This window comes from Canis lupus, chromosome 31, assembly GCF_048164855.1.
Source record: "Canis lupus baileyi chromosome 31, mCanLup2.hap1, whole genome shotgun sequence".
Lineage (NCBI taxonomy): Eukaryota > Metazoa > Chordata > Mammalia > Carnivora > Canidae > Canis > Canis lupus.
In genome coordinates this window covers 15,446,405-15,462,535 of record NC_132868.1, presented here as the reverse complement: position 1 = coordinate 15,462,535, position 16,131 = coordinate 15,446,405, and the positions used below count along the sequence as shown (strand labels likewise).

At 36.7% G+C, this 16,131-nt stretch overlaps 1 long non-coding RNA gene across 2 annotated transcripts in view; it reads left to right on the top strand.

Moving 5' to 3' along the window:
- LOC140622052 (uncharacterized) overlaps positions 1-16,131 on the top strand; it is a 47,406-nt gene that overhangs the window by 11,129 nt on the left and 20,146 nt on the right. The window lies entirely within an intron of this gene.

Genomic DNA, 16,131 nt, shown 5'->3' with positions numbered 1-16,131 from the left:
TCGAATCCCACGCTGGGCTCCCGGTGCATGGAGCCTGCTTCTCCCTCTGCCTATGTCTCTGCCTCTCTCTCTTTCTCTCTCTCTGTGTGACTATCATAAATAAATTTAAGAAATTAAAAAAAACCCAACTGAAACAGAAATGGCTCCTCCTTTTCAGGAATTAGCAACCTAAGGAGAATATACTTATAGATATAGAAAGTTAATATAACTGTTCAGTTGCACAACAAATTAAATTATTGCATGATGGGGAGTTTTATATGCATACTTATATAGGTATTAATATATATAAAGCATATGCATATAAATAAATGTGTCATGGCATCATTGGCATAATGTGGAAATTAGAAAAAAGGTGGAAGTTGTTACCACATTTTTCTGATGCTACTTTATCAGCGCAAACTGTTCGTATATTCCTGAACATCATAATTGAGAGCTGAAAAGAAAATTGGGTTACTACATAGGCCTTTGTGTTCATTTGTTATCTTTTAGCTGCCTAGCATCCATTTTTCCTAATTTTGATAACAGTACCCACCTTTCTCCCACTTTCTGTCCTTGAGTTTTGGCTGTTTTATTCTCTTGTGTCTAAGGATAGTCATATGACTTACTATAGGCCAGTCATCATGTTTCATTCTGTAAATGTGATTGTCTTAGGAATGGGCAGTGACTTGGCCCATGAGAGTGAAGCCAAGGAACTCTGATTAAATTGTTGAAAGAACCTCATAGTTTTTACTTTATTATTATTCTTTCACTATTTTTTTCTTGACTTGAATCTTAAAATGCTATCAGATATATTTTCCTACCCCATGGAAACTTTGAATAAGATCTACATGGAAGAGAGCAGAGCTGAGAGATGGGAAGATACTGAGCCCCAGTGGCATCCTTTGAGATGTTGGGCGAAGCTGGGCCTAAAGATAGGGCTACACCTATAGTTTTCAGATACATAAATAAATCAACAAATTACCTTGTTTGCTGACACAGGCTTGAATTAGATTTTCTGTTTCCTGAAGCAAAAGAGTACTACTTAGGGTATTGTCCATTTGCCCTTCAGATTCACTATGTACTCTGCTCTCTGTGCCCCTAGGTACTGACCTAGCTGAACTACATCAAAGAGTTCTTTTGCCCTCTGGCTTCTGGTTATGTTCAGCCAATGGAAATATCCCTGCAGAATAAATCCAGGGCATTTCTTCCCTGGGGGCTCTGTTAGATCATAATTAGTTGGGTAGTCTGGTCCCTCTTACAATGGCTGTAGATCCTTTCTAGTGCTCTTCTCTTTCCAGATTTGAGTAGCCAGTCTCTCCCTTCACACCATCAGATGTAGGATAGTAATACTTCCTCATAATTGCTAGCCTTGTGGTAATGCATTGTTCCTAATTGATTTTCCTACAACACTTCCCATCCTTTTGTAGTCTATTAAAATTTTCTCAATTATCCAGTTTGAGTGAGCCATCTCTTCCTAGTAGGACCTGAGTGATACTATGTACCCTATTTATCTTGATACTTAAAATAATGGAAAATGTAGTAGTTTTAAAAGACATAATTATCTTTGCCATTTTAATATTTATTTCTTCATAGTGACTGCTCAATTGAATATCAAGATAAGAGTTCAAATTTTTTCAGTACATGGAATTCTAGTAAGTCTTTGGTGAAGAGAAGTTATGGTTGTTGGTATTTGTATTAGCTGGGACTTATTTTTAGATTTTGGATTCTTTTCCAGCCTGTTACTTCCAGAAACAACCCTTTAATGCAACCATGGTGGAATCCTTCTTCCTTATATCCATGGTAACTGTATGTAAGCATCACAGTGCTCTCACAAATGTACATGTTCATCTCTCAAGGTCCTAGATGGAGGACCAGTTGCATTTCTGTGAATAAGTGAATAAAGAAATAATCTAGAAATGCACACCAAATTAAATGGCAGCAATTTATATGCAAGTAAAGCATTCATTTACACTCAGTGAGTTTACATCCTGTGATTACTTGGTCAGAAATTTCTCTTGTACCATCTACAGAAAAAATTGACAGTATTAACAAAATTGCAAATATGTTAAAAACTTTCCCTGGGTCTTTATATAATTGGAAGGACACAACTACAATAAGCTAATTTCAAATTTATTCATTGAAGCAGTTTCTGAAGAACTCAACCAGTTATTATGTAAATAGTTTGTATATTTAGTAAGATTACTTTAACGTTACTTATCATTCAAATTTTTTACTGTGGTTACCCTTTCTCTAATTAATCTGAATGATGAACACTGATGAACTTTTTTAGTGATACAATATTTAAATTAACTATATTGAACATATGAGATTAACAATACGTGGTTATTCAATATTAGCCTAAAGGCATAGACTATATTAAGTAGTCAAGATGAAGCACAATGGTTTCAAGTTGAGAATACTTTACTAAATTAATCAAGGTACTTTCTCACCTCCTCTGATTTTCTTGGCTCTTCACTAAAGCATGACTTTCACATTTGGACAATGATTCAAACTAATAATAAGAATATATTTGCCATTTTTCAAACCATATCGTCTATTGATGGTTATCATGCAACAAAATATTTGAAATTGTCCTTGACCTAAGAAAAAAAAAATCTAAGCTATAAGATTGTATGTGTAGCATGTTACGTGTGTAGCACACTTCCTCTCAATCTCTTTCAACAGCAAAATAGCATAAAAAATAATGTGCCAGTCTTCAGAAAAATCTAATAGATTTAAGAAAATATATATTATCACAATAATACTGTTAATGTAAGTGTTCTGTAATAGAAATTAGTTTTTCACTATACTAGGTAACTTTGTTGACTAAAAAGTATAGTAAAGTATGGTTCCTGCTCTTAAGGAGAACACAATGTAATCTAAGAGGAATGGGCTATCAACATGAGGCAGCATTAGAAGCCATGGCATTTCAGAGGACAGGAGTACTGAGGACTGTTAGATGAAGAAAGAGGCAGTATGTGTAGAATGTCAGCCATGGTTATCTATCATCTGGGCTTTAGTCCTGCCTATATCACATGTTAGGTGTGTGACGTTGGCTAAGAGTTCTGAGAGAAGGGTCTCAAAATAAAGATAGATATTTATATGACTGCCCCACAAAATCGTTAGGAAGATCTGTCTCATATCCTCAACTTTTCCCCATTTAAGTCTCTTTTTTCCCTTCAGTTTCCTCTGATATTTTTTCTAGGATTCCATCCTTAGCCATCTTTTCAATTCTATAATGTCTCCCAAAGAAGCTTCCTGGATGTACCAAAGGTCCCCTAAAGCCCCACACGTCCAAAGTCTGAATTGATAATCATACTTATTAGACCGAGTATGTTTAAGATGATACAGAGTTTTCCCAATTGTAATTTTCACACCTATAACTTACTTAGCAGTACATTTTTATTTTCATTTTTAAAAGATTTTATTTATTTATCTATGAGAGACACAGAGAGAGAGAGGCAGAGACAGGGAGAAGCAGTCTTCTTGTGGGGAGCCCAATATGGAATTTGACCCTAGGACTCAGGGATCACACCCTGAACCAAAGGCCGATGCTCAACCACTGAGCCACCCAGGCATCCCTACTTAGCAGTACATTTAGATTGGGAAAGTTAAAAGATAGATGGTCATATTTTCTTTTTCAAAAAAGCAGCACCCCAGCATCAGCTTGTAGAAAAAATTAGAAGAGAGGTCAGGTAAGAGATTATGAGAATCTGAGTTTAGGCTGTGGTAGTGGTAATAGAGCACAGGACCAGGTAAAAAAGAGGCATTTAGGAGAATAAGCGGATCCCCCGCCCCCAACCCTCCGTGTTTTGAAACATAGGAATTTTGGAATAATCTGATCTTTGGAAGTTTGCTAGGATTCCCTTGTGGCACTGTTTTGGCCTTGTACTTTTTGTGGGTTAGTGTATTGATAAACTATCTCTATTTGTTCAATAAAATTAGTTTGACATTTTATATCTACTAGGGCCAATTGTTGGTGTGTATATTTCATCTAGGTGTTACAGTTTATGTGCAGAGTTGTGCCATACAATGTCTTTTGATTTATAAAGATTTTCTTTTTTTTTTAAGATTTTCTTTTTTTAGTTATTTACTTTTTTTTTTTTTTTTTTTACTTTCTATGTTTGTGCTTACATTTTGCTTGATTAATTAGCTAGTGGATGCTGTATTTTGTTCTTTTCAAAAAAGCCAGCATTTTTATGTATTTATTCTACTTTCTTTGTTTATAACCAATTTTTTGCCATTATTTTATATATTTCCTTCTTTCTGTGTTCTGTTTCTTATTAGCTGCTCTAGAGTTAAATTTTATATTACTTTTGAGGAATTGACATTGTTGTGATATTAAATAAATACTATTCAAGAACAAAGAATGTTTATTAATTCAAATAGATATTTACTTTAATTCTTTCATTTTTTGGTGTGTATAATCATATAAGGCTATGGTTCTTTTCTCTGGTCTTTGCTTTAACTTTGATTCTAATGTGTAATGTCTTCATTACCATTATTTCTGAAATTTCAGTTTTCCTTCGGTTCAAGTTGTTTAATAGTTAACTTGAAGTAGAAAGACCTATTTATGTTTTGTTTTTGTTATTACTATTTATACTTTTAATATGAGAGAATTATCTTTCTATCATCTCTACTTTATCCAGCTCTTTGAGATTTTCTTTGGACAATAATATATGGTCTATCTTCATGAAAGCTTATCTACTCTTGAAAAGAAGATATATTTTTTATTTGAGGGGTGCAAAATTTGATATATATTCATATATTTATTTTATTGGGTATATTGTTCAGGGCCTCTGTTTTTTTGTCCACTTGACCTGTCTTGGACTGAGAGTGGTATATTAACTTTGTGTATTATTGTGTTTCTGGTTATTTCTACTTGCAGCCCTTATAGTATTTGCTTTATAAAGTAATTGCTATGGAATGTGGTATATGAATATTCAAAGCTGTTATATATCCATGGCTTTTTGCATAATGACTTACCATTTTTTGTCTTCTTTAATGCTTTAGGTACTGAGCTTTAGCTTGTGAGATATTACAATCACAACTCCTTCCTTTTTTGTTTGTTTGCTTGCATTTTTTTGGCATACCTTTGCCCACTTGTTTATATTTAAAGTTTTGGATTTTTTTTTTTGTTTGTTTGTTTGTTTTGGATTATTTCATTTGAAGATTTTCTCTTACATACAGCATAGAGTTGGATTTTGTTCTATAAGCTGAAGTAACTTTTTCACTTATTTTATTAGTTAAGTAACCATTTGAATTTGTGAATATCATTGGTAATTTTGGATTCTCTCATCCACATTTATCATGTTTCCTTCATCTTTTTTAAATATTGCTCTTGGTATTTAAGAAGGCTTATGTTCTTTGTTCATGTGGTTACCTTTATTAATTATAATTCTTTTTAATATAATGCCCTATTACCACTATTCCTTACTTAGGCTTCTGTTTAGCTCATGAGTTTCAGATGATATTCTTTAACTCTCATCTTTTGCCTGTGTTGATACATAGACATTTTATAATTTTGTCTTAATTTTTGATGTAATTTAGTCTTTCTTTTCTTTTTTTAAAGATTTATTCATATGAGAGAGTGAGCACAAGTGGGAGGAGTAAGGAGAGGAAGAGAGAATCTCAAGCAGATTCCACACTGAGCATAGAGCCTGACATGGAGCTCTTGATCTCACAAGGTCATGAGGTCATGACCTGAGCTGAAATCAAGAGTCAGACACTTAACTGATGGCACCATCCAGGTGCTCCTTTGTCTTTCTTTTAAAAATATTTCTCCCATTCTTTAGTTAACTACTTTGTATCTTTCTGTTGCTCATTCACTTTTAGACTGAGTTAAAAAATTTTTTATATCTATAATTTCTTGTTTAATTACATTTAATTTATGGTAAAGTATTATTAATTTTCTCTGTCTTGTGTTTGACATCTTTTTTCTATCTGTCTCTGCCTTTTGTAATTTCTAAAACTTTGATTTCTTTTAATTTTTGGATGAGTATATTTGAGGTACAGGTAAGTTTTATGATGAGTTTGGGAACATTACTAATTAATGAAAGAATAGAGATTATTATCCAGGTCTTTTGACTTCCAACATACGACCTTCCTGAGCTATACTAAATTCAAAAGGACAGTGTTCTAATGAATAATAGAAGCAAAGCTATTGAGAAAACTGAATATACAAATGGACAATGGCCAAACCATATATATGAATAGAATTCTGATCCATACTCTGTTGCAACCTGGTCAGGAAACTAACCCATTATCTACAATAAGCACCCCAGGAAGCCAGCTTGCTATAAATCAGACTATAGAAAGTCAGGTTGCTGTCTCTGGTAACAATCAAGGAAACTAGAAATAACCCCTCTCACAATCTGCCCCAAATGGCCAGGATTTGATTAATGACTAATAACGAATTTCCTAATTTTTTCCCTATTTCCAATTTAGGACTAACCAGAGAAAGCTAAATATATACTCCTAACCAATCACATAGAATGTCCCACTTGCAATTAGGTAGCATATGGCTTCCCCCTGCCAACAATCTCCATTCAAGGCATATGTGAAACCTTTCCTTGTTTCCACTATAAAACTTTCCCATTCCTCTGCCTGTCTTTGAGTATCTGCCAAAATGCAGTAGTCGCTAACTTCTTTGCTATAGCAAGCTCTAAATAAATAGCCTTTGCTGGTTACATTTAGTTGGTCTTCATTTATTTTCACACTGCTGTTACTCATAATGAAATATTTCCTTCAATATAACTCAGATATGACTCTCTCTGATAGGACTGCCTTCCCCTTAACCCATTTACAGTGGCCTTATCCTCATTTCTCATTCTCTTCCTAGTGCATTGAACTGCCAACAGAGGTCTGCTCATTGATCCCTAATGTCAGTCCTAAGGCCTGTATCTGCCACTGTCATCTCATTTCTCATCCAAAGTTCAGAAATCCATTTAGGCTACTTTATCCCCACCTCTTAACGTTGGTTACTGGCTTCCATGGCCCATTCTTGTCTTCACTATGTTGCATGGGACATGTTTACTTTCTCTTCTCTGTGTTGTCTAATGACAAAGCCACTATTTGTGTGTGGCTCTTAAACACTTGAAATGTAACACCAAACTGAGATGTGCTGCAAATGTAAAATATACATTAAATATTGTAGATGACAAAAGATTTTTAAAAATGTAAAATTCTGGGATCCCTGGGTGGCTCAGCGGTTTAGCACCTGCCTTTGGCCCAGGGTGCGATCCTGGAGTCCCGGGATCGAGTCCCATGTCAGGCTCCCGGCATGGAGCCTGCTTCTCCCTCTGCCTGTGTCTCTGCCTTTCTCTCTCTCTCTCTCTATGTTTATCATAAATAAATAAATAAATCTTTAAAAAAAATAAAAATAAAAATGTAAAATTCTCAATGTTCTCATTCCTTTGCGGAATATAAATAATAGTGAAAGGGAATAGAAGGGAAGGGAGAAGAAATGGGTAGGAAATATCAGAAAGGGAGACAGAACATAAAGACTCCTAACTCTGGGAAATGAACTAGGGGTGGTGGAAGGGGAGGAGGGCAGGAGGTGGGGGTGAATGGGTGACAGGCACTGAGGAGGGCACTTGACAGGATGAGCACTGGGTGTTATTCTGTATGTTGGCAAATTGAACACCAATAAAAAATAAATTTATTATTAAAAAATAAATAAATAAAATTGACATTAAAAAAATTTTTTTTTCTATTAATTGCAAGTTGAAAGTTTGGGTTAAACAAAATATTGTTAAAATTAAGTTCATTTTTTTTTTTAAGATTTTTTTTTATTTATTTATTCATGATAGTCACACAGAGAGAGACAGAGAGGCAGAGACACAGGTAGAGGGAGAAGCAGGCTCCATGCAGGGAGCCTGACGTGGGATTCGATCCCGGGTCTCCAGGATCGCGCCCCGGGCCAAAGGCAGGTGCCAAACCGCTGTGCCACCCAGGGATCCCAAGTTCATTATTTTTAGTTTTTAATGTAGCTACTAGAAAATTTTAAATTACATATGTGGTGCACATAATATTTCTATCGGCTAATGCTGGTATCCCTATTCTTTCTGAGTTCCTCATTATCTTGAAATCTGGCTCTACTGAAGAATATTAAGAGCTTCCAAATTTATAAGCCTAATTTTTTTCTTCATTTCCATTTTCATTGGTCTTTTTTCTTGTGCTTTATGCAATTGAGATTCTATTTTTTTTTTTTATTCTCTTCATCCCGTGACCTCTACTCAGAGATACTACTGTTCTTATCCAGTTTCTCCCATTACTGTTCTCCTGTTCCTTTCTTTGCCTTCTTTTCTTTATACCTTAAAGGTCCAGAGCCATATGTTCTAATTGTCTTTCTTCACTCTTTCCCTTCAGTTGTTTCATCCAATATATTACCATAATCATTGCATAAATGAAAATAATCAAATCTCTAGGGCTGTGGCCTCTTTTTAGCTGCAATATTATATCTGTGGTTGTCTGCTAGACATTTCTGTTTGGGCATCTCATCCTGTCATCAAATTGAAAATTTCATTATCCTTTGAAACACATCATTTTGCTTTCAAAATCAGTTCTCTTTTCTATTTCTGTTGATGGTGTCATGATTCTCTTTATTACCCAGTTTGAAACCTCTGATTTAAGTAGGACTCTTAAAACTCTCCTAAACCTCTCCTAATCCTTGCAATCAGGAAGAACTGAAGGTTCTTCCTTGAAAATCAATTCTTCCTTTGTAATGTCCCTCATATCCGTTTTTTCTCTCTGGTGCCTCACAGATGGATGTTGCTCACACAGCTGTGCTTTCTGAACCCAGAGTACCTGGGTGGGTATAGGGCATGACTGTGACACAAAAGGGATGGGGTGGGGAGTGGTAATGGCCATTTCCTAGATAATTGTTCCAAAGTGATTTTATTCACAGTATTTCTTTTTAGTTACTAACAGATATCATTTTATCTCACAAAGGAAACTAAGATTTAAAAAGGCACTGTTCTTATATAGTCACAGTCAGAGGCAGCATTAAAGACTGACCCCTGATTATTTTCTATTTAAGGTGTTAAAAAATGCTTTCTAGAAGAAATACATATTTTAACATCATTTAAAAACTTTAAAACTATAGATTAAATCACTTTAACCTTCATATACCAGGTAATTTTTTACTTTGCTCCTAAATATTTCCCATACCTTTGATATCTGAAATTCCATGTATAGGGACATCAAAATTCTATTCCACAACAGAAAATAGGAATTAATATGCACACAAAATTTAGGAAAAAGAACATATTTTCTTAAATTCACTGAGCCAGTTTTGCTCACAGTATGATCTTACAAACCTTCTTCATCACAATAACTAGAGATCCTACTAAAATTCTTATGCCAGACCTACTGAATCAGCATCTTTGGGATTGACTTGTTTTTTTTTGTTTGTTTGTTTGTTTGTTTTTGTTTTTTGTTTTTTTTTGTTTTTTTTGTTTTTTTTGGGATTGACTTGTAACCTGCATTTCAAATTAGCTTCTCCAAATTGTATTTATGGACACTGAAGTTTGAGAACCAGTAGATATAAATGATTCCAGTATGAGGAGTATCTCTCAGAAAGATGAGAAAAGATGATCAGATGGGAATATAATCACAGGAAAGAAACAGGAGACTAGATATATGGAAATCTAAATTATAACATGTCTTTACCAAGCCTAGCCCTGTAGTTACTGATCCTTTAAGGCAGACAACATCAGAATTATGTTTAAATAACAAAACTAAACAATTTAAATAACAAAACTAAACAATTTAAATAAGAAAACTAAATAGCAAAAACATTCAGGGGGGTGGGGGGGACATCAAAGGGAACAGCCTGTCTTTATAAGGTGTTTTGTAGGAATTGAAGGGAAAGCATAGTGTGTCATGTGTCAGTGGCAGGAACAGGAACAAGGCATTTTATCTTTGACCAGCCTTCCCAAACTCAAAATGACTTTGTATTACATTCTCCCTCCCCTTCTCTGTCTCTGTGTCTGTATATATTCAAATTCTATTTGAATTGCCTAAGTAGGGATCCCTGGGTGGCGCAGCGGTTTGGCGCCTGCCTTTGGCCCAGGGCGCGATCCTGGAGACCCGGGATCGAATCCCACATCGGGCTCCCGGTGCATGGAGCCTGCTTCTCCCTCTGCCTATGTCTCTGCCTCTCCCTCCTTCTCTCTCTGTGACTATCATAAATAAATAAAAAAAAAAAATTAAAAAAAAAAAATGAATTGCCTAAGTAACGTGTATCTAGAGCCACTCAGAGATCTTTATGCTTTACTTCCCTGCAGTTTTCCATCTTACATCTTTGAGAATTGTGTAATTATCTTTTTGTGGCCAAAAAATATCTTATAGTGTGGAGGCTGAGAAAATTAAGGCCATTCCACTTTAAGTTCAGCATTAACACAAGTACAGCCATCCCAGGCCCCTGTGAATAAGAGCTGAAATTTACATTACTTCAGTTACAGGAAAAAAAAAAAAAAAACAGCTTACAGCTTAACGTCCTAGAAAGCCCCATATTAGAGTGAGAACAGAGCCCAAGCCAGTGGCAGGAAGCCCATATCAGAATGAGAACAGAGCTCAATGCCCTTGAAAGCCCCATATCAAAATGTAAACAGAACTTGAGAAATTCCAACCCCCCTTCTGGAGGTCCCCTAGACCAGCCCTTAAAACTAAGCTGAAACTCACCTTGGGGGTCCAAGTCCCTGCTCGGCTGTGTCGGATATACTTGGACCCAAGCTTGGGCTTGTAAATAAACCCTCGTGTGTTTGCATCGGTGTCGGCAATTGGTGGTTTCTCGGATTCGCAATCTTGGGCAAAACCATAGGAGGTTCCAAACAATTAAAAGAATGCATAAAGTAGTTTTTGTCTCTCTAGGAACTACTTTTCTATACAAAAGAAAAAAAGAGAGGACAAGGACTTAAAATCCAAAGTAACAAATAGTAAAAACACTTTTTAAAAAGAATTATTTATTTATTTATTTATTTTTATTTATTTATTTATGAGATAGAGTATGCACACAAGCAGTGGGGCAAGGGGAAGTGGGAGAGGGAGAAGCAGACTCCCTGCTCAGCAGAGAGAAACTGGGTCTTGATCTCAGAACTCCGAGACCATGGCCTGAGCTGAAGGTAGACACATAACCAACTGAGCCAGGCAGGCGCCCCCAAAGTAACAAAATATTAAATAGTTAAAAATACTTTCACTGATGCAAAAGCCTTAGTGTTCACACAGCCTTTTTCACAGCCCCAGTATGTATCCTATAAAGAGGATTTCAGAACATTCTGACAGCAATATACTTCATAGTCAATGTGGTTTGAGTGATAAGGCTCATGTCTCTTCTTTTCAACTCTTCGTGTCTATACTGTGCTTTCATTCTGTCTTTTCTGCCTGTATGTCTATGTTTAATACTTTACCACCAAATAAAGAATGCTGCGCCTCTGACTGACTATATAAGAACAGCGCCTTTTTAAAATCCGAGTTTCCCTTGGAAGATAAAATTTGTTCATTTCTGAAAGTTCATTTCTGTTCTTTTTTTGATATGTAAAGTCTCTCCATCCTCAGACACCTACTCATAAAGTGGGTATACTATTACACTAGGTTACAAAACACAAAAATCCCTGGGTAGAACTTCTGCTGTATTATTATTTATTTATCATCTGTTCTGACACAAATAACATACTTGCTCAACAGACAGTAAAATATCACTCCAGAACTGGAGTACAGGTTTGCCAACCAGTGACCTGGAACCCAACCACAGCCTACATAATACAGAGGTGTAAGAGAAAAATAAAAATATATCAGAGTACCCTTTAAACCTGTAGTAGACTTGTTTCTAGCTTAACTTTCTGCCCCTACAAAAAGAAAGTCTTATCAGTGAAGAAGAACCAAAAGGATTGAGTATAAAATGGATATACTTCCAAAAAAAAGGTGTAAGGATAGGAGGAAAGAAAATGAAGAGGGCCAGAGCCTTTGCTGAATCACTGGGTTAAGCAGTAGCCTAGGAATGAGAGAATGTTGCTTTGGGGTACCTTCTCTGGGCGGCCTTCCCCCCATTTGTTTTGGTGTTCTCACAGTACCCTATGAGTAGCTCTTCATAGCACCTTTCTCCTGGTTTGAAAGGAAATAAAGCACTCTTCTAGCCCTCTTGATTATGGAGAAGAGAACGGTTCAATAAAAGCGAAAGAACCAAGAAATAAGAGATATAATGAGTATCAGAGACACCGCTGCTTTAGAGGAAAAGGGAATATGTAAGAGCTGATGCATTTGGAAGCTGACTTAGGCAGAAGTGGGCTGGGGGAGGGCTTCAGCTTGAATCAAAGAACAGGTAGGATCTGGATAGATGGTGACTTGATGTTAACTTGTATCAATTAGGTCAAAGATGGAAGGCAAAACAGACTTTTGCCTTTGTCAGTACTATAATATTCTTTCTCAAAAGAAAGAACAAGCGACAGTTTAAATCCAAGCAGCTCTCTTCCTCTACAGACACTTCCACACTTATAAAAACAGCTTCCTTTCCTGAAGTTTTTTTTGAGATAACTAGACATCACAGCTTGACAAGATTATCTCTTTTCAAAGACTTGTTATAGTGTCAGGAACAATTTAGCCACCTCTTTCTGTTTTGCAAATTGGGTCAATCTGTGTAAAACTTGCAGGTTAAATTCTGAATACATATCAGAGTATCAGGGTGGGGTTTGACAGAACTATGTCCTTAGGTTCTTTGAAAACTTTGTGCAGGGGTTGCCAAAGCAGCTAAGGACATAAAGGATTACAAGATTCTCTATATTTGGTGAACTTATTCGTAGTTTTGCAGTTTTCCTCTTATCATCAAATCAGCAATTCTAATGAGCAGCTTGTGAATGTGCACAATAAATACTCACTAAAGAGCAATTAGAACAAATAACCATTGAGCATTCAATGAAGAGGGAGTTTACACATTTCCCTAAAGTAATTAACATTCCTTTTCCTTGCTTTGTTTAAATTTTGTTTTTACCTAAATTACCTTAATGTTGCCCTTAGTGAAATAGTTTAAAATAAGAGTCATTGGAATTGGATCTTTCTTGATTAAGGGCTAGAAATACTGAGGTTAATTAGACCAAAACTGTATCTGAAGCTGTTGAGTACAGATCAGTGGTCCTGACATTTTTAAAGAAGTCTTGCTTATGTCTCACATTAGCCTGCATTTAAGCCATGGAGGTTTGCACAATCATCCCTGGAGCTCAGTTTGTCCCTGCATGTCTGTAAAAACAAAATACGCAGAGAACTAATGGCTTGGAATCATTATTTTGAGTTGGGAGGATTCTTTCTCATATCTTGTCTTAGAAATAGGTAGTACAAGTTAATCACCCCAAGTGGAGCTGAGGTGAGGCTTAGCAGAAATGTTCTTAAAGGCTCATCTTAAAGTAGAGAAGAAGCATGAATTAAATGTCCATGACCCCCAGACCAAAGGGTATCCATTAAAAGATACATGTCTGTAGGCTTCACAAAGCATATCTCTTGCAAATACAATGGCTCTCAAACCTCTTGATCACTTTCCAGTGAAATAAGAATTTGGAGGTAAAAATAAAGCATTAACCTTCCCCCTCTATCCTCCAACTTTCACCCCAGGAGTGAATTTCGTATAATTTTTAATAATAGAATAGAATGACTCATAGTGGAACTACATTTCATGCTAATCTTAAAGGCCTGTCAGTGCAAAATTATTGTCTAAGATATATGAAATCATTATAAATAGTAAACAACCAACCATCAACAAACTGGATTGATAATATTTTTTAAAGTTTTATTTATTTGAGAGAGAGAGGAGAATGCCCACAAGTGGTGGTGAGAAGTAGAGGCAGAGGGAGAAGGAAAGGGAGAAGCAGATTCCCCTCTGAGCAGACACCAGGACTTGATCCCAGAACTCTAGGATCATGACCTGAGCCTGTTGTGCCCAAGATCGCGAATCGGAGAAACCACCAAGGAGCCGACACCGATGCAAACACACGAGGGTTTATTTACAAGCTCGAGCTTGGGTCCAAGTATATCCGACACAGCCGAGCAGGGACTTGGACCCTAAGGTGGGTTTCAGCTTAGTTTTAAAGGGCTGGTCTAGGGGACCTCCAGAAGGGGGGGAGGAATTTCTCAAGTTCTGTTTACATTCTGATATGGGGCTTTCAAAGGCATTGAGCTCTGTTCTCATTCTAATATGGGGCTTCCTGCCACTGGCTTGGGCTCTGTTCTCATTCTAATATGGGGCTTTCTAGGACATTAAGCTGTAAACTGTTTTTTTTTCCCTGTAACTGAAGTAATGTAAATTTCAGCTCTTATTCACAGGGGCCTGGGATGGCTGTACTTGTGCTAATGCTGAACTTAAAGTGGAATGGCCTTAATTTTCTCGGCCTCCACAAGCCAAAGGCAGAGGCTTAATGTACTGAGCCAACCAGGTGTCCCTGATTCAGTTTTGTTTTTTTAATAACTGAATTTAAATAATGCTTAACAAATCCTGTAGTAGGTTACTAGTAAGTAGCCTTACATGTATATAGCAAAATGTTTAGGGCATTTCATGTTGTTTATCCAGTCCGTAACAACTAAGGAAGGAACTCACAATTTTGACTCATTAGATACCATTAGGAGGAAGGAATCTCCCAAGATACCAAAGACCACATTTTAAGAACTATCAGCCTAGACCAAGAGTTAGAAAATTGTAACCTGTTTAGTATTTTTAAAAGGTTGAAAAATAAATATACAGAAAAATAATCTTTTGTGATATGTGACAGTTATATTCAATTTTCAGAGTTCATAATAAAAGTTAGGGGAACACAACCACACTCTTTCATTTATATGTATTATCCATGGCTGCTTTTGTGCTACAAAGGCAAGAGTTTAGTAGTTGAGACCTTATGATGTGCAAAGCCTAAAATGTTACCAATCTGGCCCTTTATAGAAGAAGTTTGCCAGCCCCTGGCCCAGACTGTAACAATTTGAATAACCCCCTCTTAGCAGCATCACCAGTCCTCAATTTTACAACTTTTCTCAAAAGGTCTTAGAAATAAGATCCCCAGAATAATGACCCAAACTTTTCATGATAGTTCATTTTATGTGCCAGCTTAATTGGATCATGAAGTGTCTGGGCATTTGACTAAGCATTATTTCTGGATGTGTCTGTGGGGATGTTTCTGGATGAGATTAGCATTTGAATTGCTCACTGAGTGAATCAGTTTGCCCTCCCCAATGTAGATGGCATCATCCATCTATTATTATTTTTTTAGACAGAGAGAGAGGAAGTGAGCACATGGGCTGGTGGAGGGAGAGAGGCAGAGGGAGATGGAGAGAGAAAATCTTAAGCAGGTTCTGCACCCAGCATGGAGTCTGACAACGGGCTTGATCACATGACCCTGAGATTAGGACCTGAGCCAAAATCAAGAGTCAGATGCTTAACCGACTGAGCCACCCATGTGCCTCAATCTGTTGAGGGTCTGAATCAACAAAAAAGCAGAGAAAGGGAGAATTTGTCCTTTCTGCTGACTACTTGAGTTGAGACACTGATCTTTCATGCCCTTGGACTGAGACTTATCCCATTGGCTCCCTTGCTTCTTAGGCCTTTGGTTTTGGACTGAACTACATCTCTAGCTGTCCCAGATCTCCAGCTTGCAGATGGTAGATAATGGGACTATGGTAGATAATGGGACTTCTCAGCTTCCATAATCACATGAGCATGTCCCTCCTTCCCTTCTTCCCACCACCTCTCTGTCTGCGTGCAGACACACACACACACACACACACACACACACACACACACACACAGTTGATTCTGTTTCTCTGGAAACCTTGACTATATATTCTTGTTTACAAGTTGGTGTACGCAGTAAGGCCAATACTAATCAATTAGTGTTGGGCCAAAGTAAGAGTGACTTAAAAAATTTTAATATGCTGATTTGTGAATGGAACAAATTTGACTGTGTTCATCAGTCAATTGCAGCAAAATGTATGGTTCTGAAGTAAGCAAAGATTTTGGCAGAGGCATCATCTCAGTGATCTGAATTTTACTAGATTTTCTCTGGGACTTTACTCAAGACATCGGGAAGCCTCCTCTCAGATTTTGTTTATTTAGGAGACTTGGGACCTGTTGCTTTATCATAAACATACTCAGGCCTATAATCCCTGGCTAGGTGAGCC